The sequence below is a fragment of the Hylobates moloch genome, unplaced genomic scaffold (genome assembly GCF_009828535.3).
Source record: "Hylobates moloch isolate HMO894 unplaced genomic scaffold, HMol_V3 SCAFFOLD_6, whole genome shotgun sequence".
In the NCBI taxonomy this organism is placed as follows: domain Eukaryota; kingdom Metazoa; phylum Chordata; class Mammalia; order Primates; family Hylobatidae; genus Hylobates; species Hylobates moloch.
The window spans coordinates 142,480,402-142,496,317 of record NW_026652281.1 but is presented as its reverse complement, the minus strand read 5'-3'; the positions used below and the strand labels follow the sequence as shown (position 1 = coordinate 142,496,317).

The 15,916-nt window shown below is 33.9% G+C and overlaps 1 long non-coding RNA gene across 1 annotated transcript in view; it reads left to right on the top strand.

Annotated features, from left to right (window-relative positions):
* Positions 1-9,060, top strand: part of LOC131383684 (uncharacterized) — a 65,236-nt gene extending 56,176 nt beyond the window's left edge. Inside the window, exon 3 of the long non-coding RNA XR_009213893.1 lies at positions 8,793-9,060. This is a non-coding gene — a long non-coding RNA (uncharacterized LOC131383684). The remainder of the gene's footprint in view (positions 1-8,792) is intronic.
* Positions 9,061-15,916: the final 6,856 nt, after the last annotated feature.

Below are 15,916 nucleotides of genomic sequence, written 5' to 3'. Positions count from 1 at the left end.
AAAGAAGCCAGATGTTCTCATTTAATGCAATCGGTTTTTAAATGTTGGTAACTAATTCATATTACAAATATTGCATAGTCCAAACCAAACATATCTGTGGGATGGATTTGTCCAGTGAGTTGCTGTTTGTGTGTGTGTGTGTGTGTGTGTGTGTGCCTCTTTTGAACTCTTATCCCAGCACCACTAATTAAATACGGAATCATTTCCCCATTGCTTGTTTTTGTCAAGTTTGTCAAAGATCATATGGTTGTAGGTGGAAGGTCTTATTTCTGGGTTCTCTACTCTGTCCCATTGTTCTGTGTGTCTGATTTTGTACAGTACCATGCTGTTTTGGTTACTACAGCCCTGTAATATAGTTTGAAATCGGAAAGCCTCCAGCTTTCTTCTTTCTGCTTAGGACTGTCTTGGCTATTCAGGTTCTTTTTTGTTTACTTATGGATTTCAAAATAGTTTTTTCTAGTTCTGTGAAGAATACCAATGAGTTTAATGGGAAAAGCACTGAATTGATAAATTGCTTTGGGCAATATGGCCATTTTCACAACATTAATTCTTCCTATCCATGAGCATGGAATGTTTTTCCATTTGTTTGTGTCCTCTCTGATTTCTCTGAGCAGTGGTTCATAGTTCTCCTGGTAGAGATCCTTCACTTCCCTTGTTAGCTGTATTCCTAGATATTTTATTCTTTTTGTGGCAATTATGAATGAGAATTCATTTGTGATTCAGCTCTTGGCTTGACTGTTGGTGTTTATATATCCTAGTGATTTCTGCAAATTAATTTTGTATCTTGAAACTTTGCTGAAGTTGCTTATTGGCTTAAGAAGCTTTGGGGCTGAAACGATGAGGTTTTCTAGATATAAGATCAAGTCAAAAAATTGCAACTGGACCCCTTGCTTACACCATATACAAATCAACTCAAGACAGATTAAAGACTTAAATTTAAAACCATAAACTTTAGAAACTCTAGAAGAAAACCTAGGCAATACCATTCGGGACCTGGACATGGGTAAAGATTTCATGACAAAGATGCCAAAAGCAATTGCAACAAAAACAAAAATTGATTAATGGGATCTAATTAAAGAGCTTCCGCATAACCATATACACTATCAACAGAGTAAACAGACAACCTTCAGAATGGGAGAAAACTTTTGCAAACCATGTGTATTAGTTTGTTTTCATGCTACTGATAAAGACATACCCGAAACTGGGAACAAAAAGAAGTTTAATTGGACTTACAGTTCCACATGGCTGGAGAGGCCTCAGAATCATGGTGGCAGGTAAAAGGCACTTCTTACATGGTGGCGGCAAGAGAAAAATGAGGAAGAAGCAAAAGTAGAAACTTCTAATAAACCTATCATATCTAATAAAACTGATTCACTATCACAAGAATAGCATGGGAAAACTAGCCCCCATGATTCACTTACCTCCCCCTGGGTCCCTCCCACAACATGTGGGAATTCTGGGAGATATAATTCAAGTTGAGATTTGAGTGGGGACACAGCCAAACCATATCACCATGTATCTCACAAAGGTGTAATATTCAGCATCTACAAGGAGCTTAAAAAAATTTACAAGAACAAAACAAACAAACCTATTAAAAAGTGGGCAAAGAACATGAACAGACACTTCTCAGAAATAGACATATATGTGGCCAACAATCATAGGAAAAAAAGCTCAACATTACTGGTCATTAGAGAAATGGAAATCAAAACCACAATGAGATACCATCTCATGCCAGTCAGAATGGCTATTATTAAAAGTCAAAAAAATAACAGATGCTGCTGAAGTTGTAGAAGAAAAGGAACACTTTTACACTGTTGGTGGGAGGGTAAATTACCTCAATCATTGGGAAGACAGTGTGGTGATTCCTCAAAGATCTAGAGACAGAAATACCATTTGATCCAGCAAACCCATTACTGGGTATACACCCAAAGAAATATAAATCATTCTACTATAAAGATACATGCATGCATATGTTCATTGCAGCAGTATTCACAATAGCAAAGACATGGAATCAACCCAAATGCCCATCAAGAATAGACTGGATAAAGAAAATGTGGTACCTATACACCACGGAATACTACGTGGCCATAAAAAGGAATTAGATCACGTCCTTTGCAGGGACATGGATGGAGCTGGAAGCTGTTATCTTCAGCAAACTAATGCAAGAACAAAAAACCAAATACTGCATGTTCTCACTTATAAGTGGGAGCTAAATGATGAGAACATATGGATACATAGAGGGGAACAACACACACTGGGGCCTACTGGAGGGTGGAGGGAGGGAAGAGGGAGAGGATCAGGAAAAATAACTGATCAATAGTAGGCTTAGTATCTGGGTGATGACATAATCTGTACAACAAACCGCCATGACACACATTTACTGATGTAACAAACTCGCACATTCGGCACATGTACACCTGAACTTAAAAGTTAAAAAAAAGAAAATCACTGCACTAGACTAATACTTATCAGCCTTTTGGAGCTATGGTTGCCCCTTGATAAAAGGGCTGAGTAGCTCAATAAGAAAAGGACCTTGAAGACCAAAAAGAAAACAAACAAACAAACAAACAAAACAACAAGAGCAACAACAGAACTGATTCAGTGACAGTTTGCAAGGAAAACATAGCAGGGTTTAAGTCAGTATTCTACCTTAGTATTTTTTAAACTCAAGTTCATAGATAGGAAAAACTGGGTATATAGCATTGATCCAATGTAACAGGATATATTTCAATGAAAATAAATACTGACTGCTTAAGTATTTGTTCAAGAAAATATGATTGAGGCACTTCCTATGAACAAAGTCACTAAGGAAGTTGACCAGGAGGAATTTGGCTAGAAATTAAAGGAAACAGGAACAAATTGATCTCCAAAGTAATGGAGAACCTTAAAATAATAGATATTTGTTGGCAGGAAAGCTTTGAGCTGACAAATTCTAAAATACCCATTACAGCATATTAGCTAGATTAAGGGAGGGAAGTGATTAGGAAATATTTACATATCAGTTACTATGCAACTTATTTTAAGTAGGCTGTTATTGTGTAACCTTTTGTTATGAAATCAAATTTCTGTAAAAGTGTATTTCCTTAGAAGGGAAAAATTTTGCTGAAATTGTGAAAGTTTTCTTAAATTCTTCCTAGGTAAGTCTGAATATTACAATAAATTACATTTGTTAAAATATTTGTTGTAGAAAAATGTTTGTACTCACTTGAAAGTCTAAACTATGTTTACCACAGTGGTTGATTTTATCCGCAAACAATTTGGATAATTAATTCACTATGACATCTCTGATCTAGCTTTAATTAACTCAATCTGTATAAAGATACTGTGGAATTTTTTTAAAATTAGGAACATAGTTAATGGTATATTTCCTCTTTTAAATAAATATTAGTGACATCTAGTAAGTTTACAAAATAACTTTCAAGTACAATGCTTAATCCCTATTTGTCACGACACGTAAAAGGTTGATACACACTAAACATATGATGACGTGATTCAAAAGCAAACAGGATTTTGACTATTCTAATACAGATTTGGTATAAAGATGATGGGGTAACAACACTAAATTATCTTCTGGAAAACTCTTAAAGATTATGTTCAATTCTGACAAATATATTGTAAGGGAAACACTAGTGGTAAAAGTGTATTCCTAATGACTGACTTCCCTCCCTTCCCTACCTCCCTTCCTCTCTCTCTGCTCTCTCTCTCTCACACTCTCTTTATTTTCTTTTTTCTTTTTAGTATCCCTTTCAAAATCCATCATGCATTCCCAAACAGAATAGGTTAAAACCATGAACCAACTCTGGCCAGAACATGGCAACCTCTTAGATTTGCCATTTTGCTATACACATGATTTTCAACAAGATAATTAATTGCCCTATGCTATAATTTCTTCATCTGTAAAATAAGAGAAAGTTTTTGATCATATAATTGTTGTAAAGATTAAATGAGGTTGTATATTATATTCATATATACTCATACATATATATATATATATATATACACACACAAAAAAAAATGGATCAGCAAAGTTCTTGGTTTATAATAAGTGTCCCAAATGCAATACTATTAATATTAGTATTTTTGCTATTCTTTCTATTATTATTATATTGCCATAATAACTTACAGGTAGATGACTGGAGTTTCTAACAGTTGTTAGATTTTTTTCGCAAAGGAGATTGAGTCTCAAGAGAATTTGCTAGTTAAGTCACCACATTTTGAATACATTCAGAAATTAATATGAGAATGATTGACCATCTTCATTTAGGTACTCAGTGAAGAATTGTAAATATTAATCCTACAAAGCCAAAGGACTTTTTAACGTTTTTACCCAGATCAACTGACCTTGAGGCTGTTTCCATTCATATGGTGTTGATGGTAACATCACCTTGGTAACTGTGAGACTGTGGGCTAAGGACATTTTGCTTTACTAGATTTAACTTTAATGGTGATCATTAATGAAGCCATCAAACAATTATAGACATGCAACAATGACATAATGTGAAACACACATTTTGAGTTTTATGTTAACAATGGACATTTTACCTGGTTATTCTCAGCATAAATTTATAAAAATGAGTTTGAAGTGGCTTACCTTAAACAATTATAGTTGTCAAAAACATGAACATGTCGAACACCATATGCAACTTTTAGGAAACAGTTTTAGCATTTATCTTCAGGATTTATTTAAAGATTATTTCAGGTGAAATGAGGGGCAGAACATATTACAATCCATCTCTTAATTCATTTTCCCGAATTCCCTAAATTGAAATTTTTATTTTGTTTCATTTCTCTTAGCTTTCCTATGCAAGATAACACGTGTATTTTATTTTATTTAATCCCGTTTTATAATTTTAACTTCATTTTTTTTTTTTTGAGACAGGTCTTACTCTGTGGACCAGGCTGGAGTGCAGTGCATTTCTGAAGCACATGCTTCATTTGTGCATTTAAACTTGCATAAAAGGATTATTTAATTCCTCATTAATTTAGAGATATATGGACAAATGTGCATAAAGCCTGCAGATATCATGGGTGTGATAAAACAGAAACTTCTATGAATGCCCACTGTAGAAAAAGTCATCTAACAAACTGAGGTTCTTTTCTTGTGGGAAACATGAAAGAACAATAACTAGAAGGATTAGCAGTTATATTTTTTAAAGCAGTGGATGTAATTGATAATAGTGTAATTATTAACTAAAAGGGAAAGAAGACAATTATTCCCTTTACTTTCATTTCATTATTCTGCATTTCTCTTTTCCCAACACTATTGGTATTAGAGTAGGGCACTAAAAAGATAAGCAAAAAGATGCAGTGCCCTAAATGTTACATAGACAGATAGATAGATCAGTGCACTGCACGGCATCATTCGAAGTCTATAGGGCAGTGCTTCTAAGACTGCTGTGAAAAAGCACCAGCTTGTTATCGTTGTTCAATTTCCTATCAGTTGCAATGTGATACTTTTGTAAATACATGAATTACTAGAAAAATGATCTCACACATGGATGACACAACAATGACAAATTGTTAAAAAAAAGGTTTCTAAATGGTCATTCTCCATTTCTGTGTGCATCACATTGCAAATAAGCAACGAACCATTCTTACACTGGCAGCAGCTGGTGGACCATTTTTGAGTAAGGAGTATGAATATCAGATAAATAAATAAATTCTAGAAATGACGATTGCATGTTCCCTAATCTATTTAAAAAGGAAAAACTTCTTCGGAAGAAAACACAAACTTCTTATCACTAAAAAATAAACAAATTGATAGCTGCATATGCAAAGATAACATCGTATAAGGTAACACAATATTTTATTGCTCATTAAAATATGTGACAACTTAAAAAAGCGAATGCTTGACTTTCATCTATTTTGTAGTTGGGCAAATGATCCTGGGGAGGATAAAATAGCTTTCTAAATTTGAATCCAGATTTTTGGTAATTCATCAGACCCCCCCAGGATCTTTTCTATTCCTCGATCCGCTGACCGCTGACTCTTGGAAAATAGTCACCCATAAGCTGATTACAGTATTCTCATTTTACTGTAAAATTTCTGTCAGCTTCCACCCAGCGCCTCCACCCTATGTCATACAAAGTCAAAAGATTAGATGACTGGCATTCAAAGGAAATCTTACTTCTGAAAGAATCGCTAAGTTTTCAAACCAAGCCAACGCTTATCAAAATTTACTTAAAATCATGTCCTAAAAAACAAAAATAAAGTATTGAGGTTTTTCTCCTGATGGTATGGCCCTTCACAGTCTGAATGTTCATGCTAAAGTCAATAAGGATTTTATTTTATTATTTTTTATTTCACAGTCATTCCTGATTTTTTGAAAAACATGAATTCAGGACTGAGCTCTTTCAAAAGACATCTGCTTTTGATCGCATGCTATCTGATTACTGAAAAAGAAAGATAAAATATGCATTTAAAATGTGTTTAAAAGATTCTCGAGGGTTGTTGTAATGAAATATTTCTTGTAGTTGGTGCCAGCAAAGGAACTACTCTCATATGAAAATAAAATCTAGAATAAAGTAGTTTCACGATGTAAATCTCCCAAATGGTAGCAGTATTTGTATGAGTAAGATGACGAGTGACCTGATCATAGGTTCCAAGGATTAGGCATTGTGTTGGTTCATTCATTTCAATGCAGTACTAGGAAGCACATGCAGGAAAAATAACATATAACTTTAACGAGGAGAAACTCTTAGACTTGACCAGGGGATATTTCTTTAAGTTATCAGTGGAATTCCTTTGAAAATAATAAAAATGGCTTGACCTAGTTAAATATATGTGAGCAGAATTAGGGACTACTGAGTATTAGGACAAGAAGAGAGTATATATGAGTACATATTTCATGCCTCAGGTGTGTTTGAAAGCAGTCATGGGAGGGACAGGAGATTTTAATCTTTAAGAGCACTATTTCTTCATAAATGTATTGCCTAAAGTGATACATTGTTATTACAAATTGAAAGTGTATACTTTGATTTAATAAGTCATTTTGCCTAAAACTGAAGTTAAAGACACTAGAGAAGGTATCTTTAACAAGTAGAAAGATCTAATTTCCTTAATATTCCACATAGATACTTTTCAGGATGATTGCTGTTGTGAGGGAGCCCAAATTTCTAGCTTTCTCTGAAACTTTGTTTAACTCTGCAGTTCTTCAGATGAGACTGACATTCTTCTTCCTTCACATGCATTGAGTACCCATAAACTGACAGGGTTTGCAGCAGATTTCTTGCAGGGACGAAGATGAGTACATTCCACATCTAGAAGCCCCCTACCCCCAAGATAAAAATTACATAGTTGGCTTCACTCCACAAATAAACCAATAATTATTCCTTGGCCTAGAACAAATTAAATGGAAAATGAGCCTATTATTCAGTCTCCAAATTCAGAAAGTGTAATATATTTGCTTAAATGCAGTCTTAAATCCAGACACACAGAACCTCTATTGATTATATGTGAGAAACGATTATCCTTAGAATATATCAAAAGCTAGAAATCCAAGAATATGGATATATACAGTCATATTGAGTGATTATATGTTTTCCAGTGACGTTGCCTTTGCTCAAAATCCTGTCACTTCTTTTTTGAAAACAGCTTTTCATTGCATGTTATTTAAGTATTTTTTTAATGATCCAAATAATTTTTCCTGGAATATTTTACTTCTTCTGAAAACAATCTAAAGTTATTCAGAGCTAAAATGTGAGTGATTTAGAAGACATAGCATATGGTTGAGACTTAAAAAAATTATATTTGCGGTAAGACTTTTTAAGCTTATAGGTCACAGAGACAATTGCACAAGAGGGACTTTATAAATACATGGGATAATGGCCACGGAATCTGAAAACATCTATAACCTATTATGGCTATTTTTCTGAAGCACATGCTTCATTTGTGCATTTAAACTTACATAAAAGGATTATTTAATCCCTCATTAATTTAGAGATATATGGACAAATGTGCATAAAGCCTACAGATATCATGGGTATGATAAAACAGAAACTTCTATCACTTATTTTGAAGTTTTTAAGAAAATTCTGATTTGCCAAGAAATGATATATCCCCAAACCAACCAGATATTTTCTGAGAGAATTTTGAACTCTGGTGAAAATGACCAGAGTGGTACTATGCTATAAGTTAAAGTCCCCCATTCTTAACAAACAACACACATTAGCTAGAACTCAGACAAAAGAATTAGAAACTTTAAGTAGAGATTCAGATGCAAAATGGTAACCACTGCCTACATTGGTGGCTTTACCTTTCGGTCAAGCTAGAGAGTCACAGAATTAAAAATTACAATTAAATCGTCTTTTCAGTTTACCAGAGAATTTCCAAGAGTATGTTCAAATTCCTGTTGAATTGGGAGATATGCTACTAAAATTAGTGTACTTTAAAAATACACATTAAAAGGGTAAATTTATATTACATATTCCTATATTTTTAAAAATGCAATTGAAAAAATTGGTTTGAGATCTTAGGGTAGTTGAAAAGTCTCAAATTACAAAACAATGTCTACCGTAATTATAATAATAAATCCAGTATTTGCAAGTACTATGAAGATATGGTTAGAATAAAAGTTCTACTTTGTTTATCGGTAGACTAGTACCCAGTTATGTTAGAAATTGCAGTATAACAAATGTATCTGATGGCTTAATGTAATTAATTTAAATGCACTGCTACTTGACTAAATTTTTTGTAGAGATCAATACTTGCAGAATGCAAAAGATCAGGAGTACATTTCTACAATGGCCAGTAACCGGTTGATTTTTTTTTTAATTGTATTTGATTACATGCAGATTGAAAGCACAGCACAAGCCAAATCCATTAAGATCCATGTACCTCAGATTTACCCTGGAGCAATCATCATTCAGAGGTCTGGGAGAGGAGAAGAAGCCAGCAAAGGAGATTAAGAGCATCCAGAAACAGAGGATAAAAACCAGGAGAAAGTGATGCTCTGGAAGTCAAGGATGAAAGCGTTTCAAGGAAAACGAACGTTAACTGGCAGGAAATGTTGCTGATAAGTAAAACGTGGAATGAAATGATGGATTAAACATGGTGGAGAGATTGGTGATCTTGATGAGATAGTTTGATAAAGAGTTGACGGAGGTAACCTGATTAGTGTGAGTTCAGGAGAATATGGGAGAGCATTAATTCTTTGATTAGTTCTGCTATTAAACAAATAAATGGAGTGGTAATTACAGATGAAAGTGGGGTGAGTAGAAGAATATTTTAAGGCAGGAGAAATTATAGCATATTTAAGTGATGATGAAAAAGATTTGATAGAGGGTGTGAAAATACAAATTTCAAAAAGTTAAAAAAAAGTTGTCCACAAACAAATGATTGTCAATTCTTTATTTAACTTATTAATGAGAAAATCAGTAGGTGGTAAAGAAGATTTAGAAAAAGATAGTTTAGAAATAAGAATGTAGGAACAAGATTGAAAAATTATATAAAAAACTGACTGATATCTTACAGCAACTGAACTATTATTATCTTTGGGAATCATTTTTTTTCCCTGGGGGATAGAAATAATGTGTATCTTTACAGATGAAATAATTTGAAATTTATCAATTCACAAGTTAATGTCTAATTTTACAGGTTTGGGGATATAACTAATGTAGATAGTAAATCTAACAAAATTACAGGCCTGAAGTTTACTGATTTTATGTTATTTTAAAATGCATCAAATATCAGATCGATTAATGGATGAAAAGTAAAGTAGATTGATAGATTGATAGGTGAGAAAACAAGCATGGTAAAATATTATCAATTTGGTCATGAGTTGTTCAATGTAAAATTCTTTTAATCTGCAATATGTTTGAAAAGTTTTAAATAAAAATTTTAGGAAAAATACCAAAGAGCTTAGAGAAAATGCCAAAGATTAAATAGCTCCTAAGTGAAATTCTTAGAAAGTGCTCCAGTATTACTTTAGGAAAGCACAAAATAATCTTCTTGCCTTATCTCAAAGTTTGAATTCATTTCTGTTCGTAACAGAGGAAAATAATAATGTAGAACAAAGAGGGGAGAATTGCGGGACTAATGGTCTAAGGTAAGCAACAGAAGAAATTCTATGCATAAGAAATGTGTTGGCCTTAGCCAGAACCATCAGTCATTCAGAGTATTCCAGGAAGGCAGAGTGTTTGGCAAGAAGAAGATAGTTCAGGGTACATAGTGGTAGAGGTTTATGGACATTCTCTTCTGAGTGCTTCTGCAGGAAGCCAGAACTGAGATTGGAGAAAAGGAGACTTAAAATAGTTGAGAACACGGCAGAGCACGAGTTGTGTGTGTTTCTCCACCTGTGTTCACTTGTGCAGGTGCAGGTGTGGTTTGGCAGCAGGTTGTATTTGAACAAGGGCATGGTTTTATCAGGTGAAAATGACTGAGTGCAAATGCATTTGTAGTTCAAAGGAAACAGTCTTTAGTCTGTATTGGTAAGTTTTATGAAATTATTATAAGAAATAAAATATTTTTTACCTAGAAAGAAGTTAATTCAAGTAAAAATTGAGTTGTCTGAGTGCAGTAATCCACCTTTCCATTTCAATTATTCAGTTTACATTTTTGAAGCGATTCTTTGCTCTGTAAAATTAAATAGTGAGTCTTTCTGCTTAAGGACATATGTTTGGACATAGTTTCTACACTTCTCAAATAGTGCTTTTTTTCTTTTCCATTAATAATAGAGCATATTGAAAAGCTTGGTTTAGCAAACAGAATACAAACAGTTATGTATTGTTCTGGGGATGTGATAATAATCATAGGAACTGAGCTCTCATAATTGAAGGCACATTAATAAACCCTTAAAATTTAGCCCACAAGTAAGACAAGAAAATATTCATAATGGAATTTTATACTGGGTTATCAGAATATGTTTCATGAAACTTTGCATTTTAAGTGACTTTTTTTAAAGCTCTGATTAGCTTTTAATTTAAATCTGAGAAATTATCACTTGCACTTTCGCCTAAAAAATCACCCTACATTATAATGTTAACTCGTATAAAACTTTCTGTTCTTAAATGCATGCATTTAACTTCTTGTTACTTAAAAAAAATCACCTCATGCAAGTTTAATGAAAAACTAATTATGGTTTTCTACCAGTATATTTAGACAAATAGTAATTGTATTATTGGTCTATCTTCTTTTCTGTTTCTCTGAAAAGTTGTGTTCCTCAAATGAATAATTACCAACAGAATAATTAAATGTTGCTGATATCGTCTGCTCATCCCCCTTGTACATAAAAACATCACATTCTGTCTTCTTGGAAATCTATCTCTGTCATGTTGTATAAGTTTACTGTCCATCACACAACTGGCATCGATCCCTACTCAATTACACAAGAACATAGCACTATATTAAAAGACAAATAAGGTTTAATTTTAATTATTGACAGTCCATGTTCCATTATAGAGTAAAAGAACCAATTATTTTTAAAAATAAAGCTCTAATGAAAAGTATTATGAATACGTAGACAACATGGCTCTGTGCAATCCAAGCCACACTCTCAGGAGAAGTGTGTAAATCCTTAAGACCATCATAAATACGGCTACTGCTTTTCTTTGAAAACAAGACTCTTGCAGTACCTGGGAAATTATGACAACATTGGATTATCTGCACTTCTAACTCTGTCACACTTTAAGAGTGAAGCAGCTATTTGGACATGTACATTAGTCGGTGTGCTGATACATTGGGCTCTGCTAAGATCATGGCAGAAATGTGATAGGGTCTTCCTCTCAGAAGTTCTTGAGAGGGACAAGAGAACATTAAGTGGCAAAGGCAAGGACAAGAAGGCAGCAAATCCAGGTAAAAGTTCTCAATTTATAGAACTTGTAGACCTCTTACAGGGTGGTCACTATTGAATGTGCATGAGTATGCTTGAACTCCAGAAGGATCAAACATCTCCATGAATTCCAGGCCAGGACAGCCGAGTCTTTCTGACCTGAGCACTGGAAGAGTGCCAATCTAAAGGATGACAACTTCTCTACAAAAGTCAGTCTTAAAGGAATGTTATTCCTTCCACCATAGACAGGATACCTGCAATGTTAGACACTCCCACAAAAAGAGTTGAGCTTAGGTGCCACCACACTTGGCCAATTATATAAATTTTTTTGTAGAAACAAGGTCTCACTGTGTTGCCCAGGCTGTTCTTGAACTCCTGGGCTCAAGCAATCCTCCCATCTTGGCCTACTAAATTGGTGGTATGGTAGGCATGAGCCACCATGCCCAGCTTAAAAAATCTTATAATAGACATTTTGAAAAAAATGTCATATCAATTAAATGTTGGAAAAGCATCAGGAAAAATTAACCAGCCATTCTTTGTGGAAATTCTGACTAAAATAGAAATAGAAGTAAATGGCTTTACATTTAAAGAAAAAGAACCCAATTATTATAAACTCTAAGCACATATTGTACTAATATTGTTGAGATATTAAACTTATTTTACAGTAAATCAGAAATTAGAGAGTAATATCTGCTAATATAATTTTGATTTAATATTGTATCTACATTTTTAAATGCAATGACAGGAAAACTAATACTTAGAACACATATTGAATTCTTTAATTTTTTCTAGTGACCCAACAACTTCAGTAAAAATCACTAGGTTTAATTTCAAAAATGTGTAAGATGGCTGAATAAAAGTAAAATATAGGCTGGGTGCAGTAGCTCATGCCTGTAATCCCAGCACTTTGGGAGGCCGAGGTGGGTGGATCACTTGAGGCCAGGGGTTCCACATCAGCCTGGCCAGTATGGTGAAACCCGGTATCTACTGAAAATACAAAAATTAGCTGAGGGACGTAGTGCACACCTGTAATTTCAGCTACTCGAAAGGTTGAGGCAGGAGAATGGCTTGAACCTGGGAGGCAGAGATTGCGGTGAGCAGAGACTGTGCCACTCACTGCACTCCAGCCTGGGTGATGGAGTGAGACTCTGTGTTTCAAAAAAAAAAAAAAAAGACTATCAAAAGGGTATTTTGTGAACAACTGAATAAAATAATTTTGAAGCGCAAATCAAAGAACAAATACCTACAAATAGCCAAATAAAGTAGAAAAAGAACAGTGAAGGGAAAAAAAAACCTACCTTCCCAGGCAACAGAATATGCTGTAAAGTGTCTGTGATAAATTTAACGTGGTGTTAGTACAGAAAAATACATATGGATCAGTGGAACTAAGTGGAGAATCCAGAATCAGACCCCTATATATAAGATGTACATATAGAGCTTTGGTGGTTACTCAATGAGAAAATATTCTCGATAAATTGTATTGACAAAGCTAGCTGTCCTTGGGGCGAGGGGGGTTAAAATGTCTTAGTTCTTACATTCACAAAATTAAATATTATGGATGGATTAAAGCAAAAATTTAAATAATACACAATATTAAACTCTTGCAAAAAATAATCATAAAAAGGGTGATGGGTACATAGTACACAAAGTGAGACAGACTATGAGACTGGACTTCCGGAAGTTTCAAAATAAATAGAGCCAAATTTGAAAATATACAGCTTAAAAAGTTGTGACAAATAAACTGACAAAAATTCATACGTAAGTAAAGACATTAAAACAATTGAAAATCAGATGACAAAGGTTGTGACTATAATACCCGAAGAAATTTTCATTGACAAGTTACACACAAATAATTCATTTGAGATATAAAGAGCATGAATAAACATTTCACAGAAGAGAAAAAGCATATATCCAACTAACTTATTAAAATGCTATAATTTACCAGTAGTCAGCTAAAATAAAACTAAAGTGATACTGAGTTATTTTTTACAACTACCTACTTAGCATAAATTATAAGGAGCTATAACACTCCATAGTAGGAATGTGTAAAAAGGGATACTCCTGAATTGATAGTGAAAATATAAACATATATATATATGACTACACTATATGGAAATGTATACCTGAGTATGTATACATAGTTGTATGTACATGTAGGAATAGATAGGAGTCCTTGCACAGCTATGCGTCCCATAACAATGTTTTTATCAACAACAAACTGCATATAGTATGGTGGCCCCATAAGATTATAATACCATATTTTTACTGTATCTTTTCTATGTTTAGATATGTTTAGATACACAAATACTTACTATTGTGTTACAGTTGCCTACACTATTCAATACAGTAACATGCTGTACAGGTTTGTAGCCTAGGAAAAATAAGCTATATCTATACCACATAGCCTAGGGGTGCAGTAGGCTATACCACCTAGCTATGTGTAAGTACACTCACCTGATGTTCCCGCAATGACAAAATTGCCTAATAATTCATTTCTCAGAATGTATCCCTGTCATTAAGCAATGGATGACTGTATTTATAGAAAAAATATGCACTCACACACTAGGAATTATGAAGGGTAGGATCAAAAAAATAAGACTACACTAAGAATACATATCCAAATGCATAAGCACTGTTCGCATTCATATAAACTTTCTTCATATTTCTTACTGAATAAAAATTACAAGGGAAAACACAAATACAGTATTAATATGCAATGTACTATGATCCCAGTGATAATTATTTCATGCCTCTATTATTCCAGTTGCCCTCTAGCACAACTTTTTGCACTCAATCATTTCCCACTTAATTTCATTGCATGCACCACAGGTTAAGTCTCCTCCAAACCTATTTTCACATTATCATCCTTCTACAAATGGCATCAGAGGTGTTACACTATCTGCAAATCCAGTTCAACTCACTCAAACTATGGTGGAAGATTCTGTCTTATCATCTCTCTAAGACCTCTTTTTTGTTTCTCAGTTTATTTTATAAATGCATTTCTAACCTCAACTCCTCAGTATTACCCTCATTCCCACCAAATCAATGTTTGCTGTGTCAAACGGCATATTAGACTTACTGCTATTTCCTTGATCATTATAGTTCTTTGAAATAAAATATTCCCCAGCCTCCCCCTCAGCAGCTCATGTCATTGACTTTCCTTAAAATACCACTTTACTGCAAATTAAAAGACACCCATCCTTATTCATTGATCCATTTCTGGGAATAGTCACTGAGGATCAAAAAGATTTAGTGACAAAGATGTTCAATGAAACTTTGTTTATAATAGACACAACATCAGAAACAGCTGTATGATTAGAAGATAATAAGTTAAATAAATTCCAACACATCAATACAACACTAAAGCAGGCATCAAAAATCATGACTATAAAAATCATGGCAGTAAATATTTTAGTGTTTATTCTTAAATTTAGAAAAAAGATTTAAAAACATAGTAATTGTTTAATTGATGAAGTTGTGTATTATGCAACACTACAGAGAAAATTTATAAGGAAACGTAGTAATTAGTTTCACAGGGTGGTTTCTTATTATATTCTTCATGAATGAATGATGGTGTCACTGCCAAGACCAATTTGCGAAAAGCAATTCAAAGATACTTTAGCACACACAAAAAAAGGGAGGTAGGAGAGTACATGGTGCTAAGCTGGATGGCTTATTTACAGAATGGAACTTAAAGAATTTGGAATGGGCAGGCCACATTCTTCAGTAAAGCCCTCCTAAACATTGGTTCTCTTAGCCACAGTTATGTCTAATTATGAATACTTACTTAGAGACAGTGAGTTGGAAATTATATTATCTGGCATGTCTGGAGGGCAGATACTTTCTGCTATCAGTTAAAAGCAATCGACAGAATTTATGTAAAATTTACATTATCAGGTAAAAATTGTAAAACCTGATGTGACAGATGCTGACCCAACAGCCCTTGGCAAACTTTTTCTTTTGATCTTTAGAAGCATAAAGTCTGGAAAACTAAGTACTCACTTTGTGTACAGTCTTCTTTACAGCTGGGTTTGCTTATGCAACACAGTTATATACCATGAGATCTAAGTAGAAGTTTCTTGGGATTCTGGGAATTTCTGCTTCCTTGATAATAAGAGACAGATATACCCAGCACCGTCCCTTCCTACT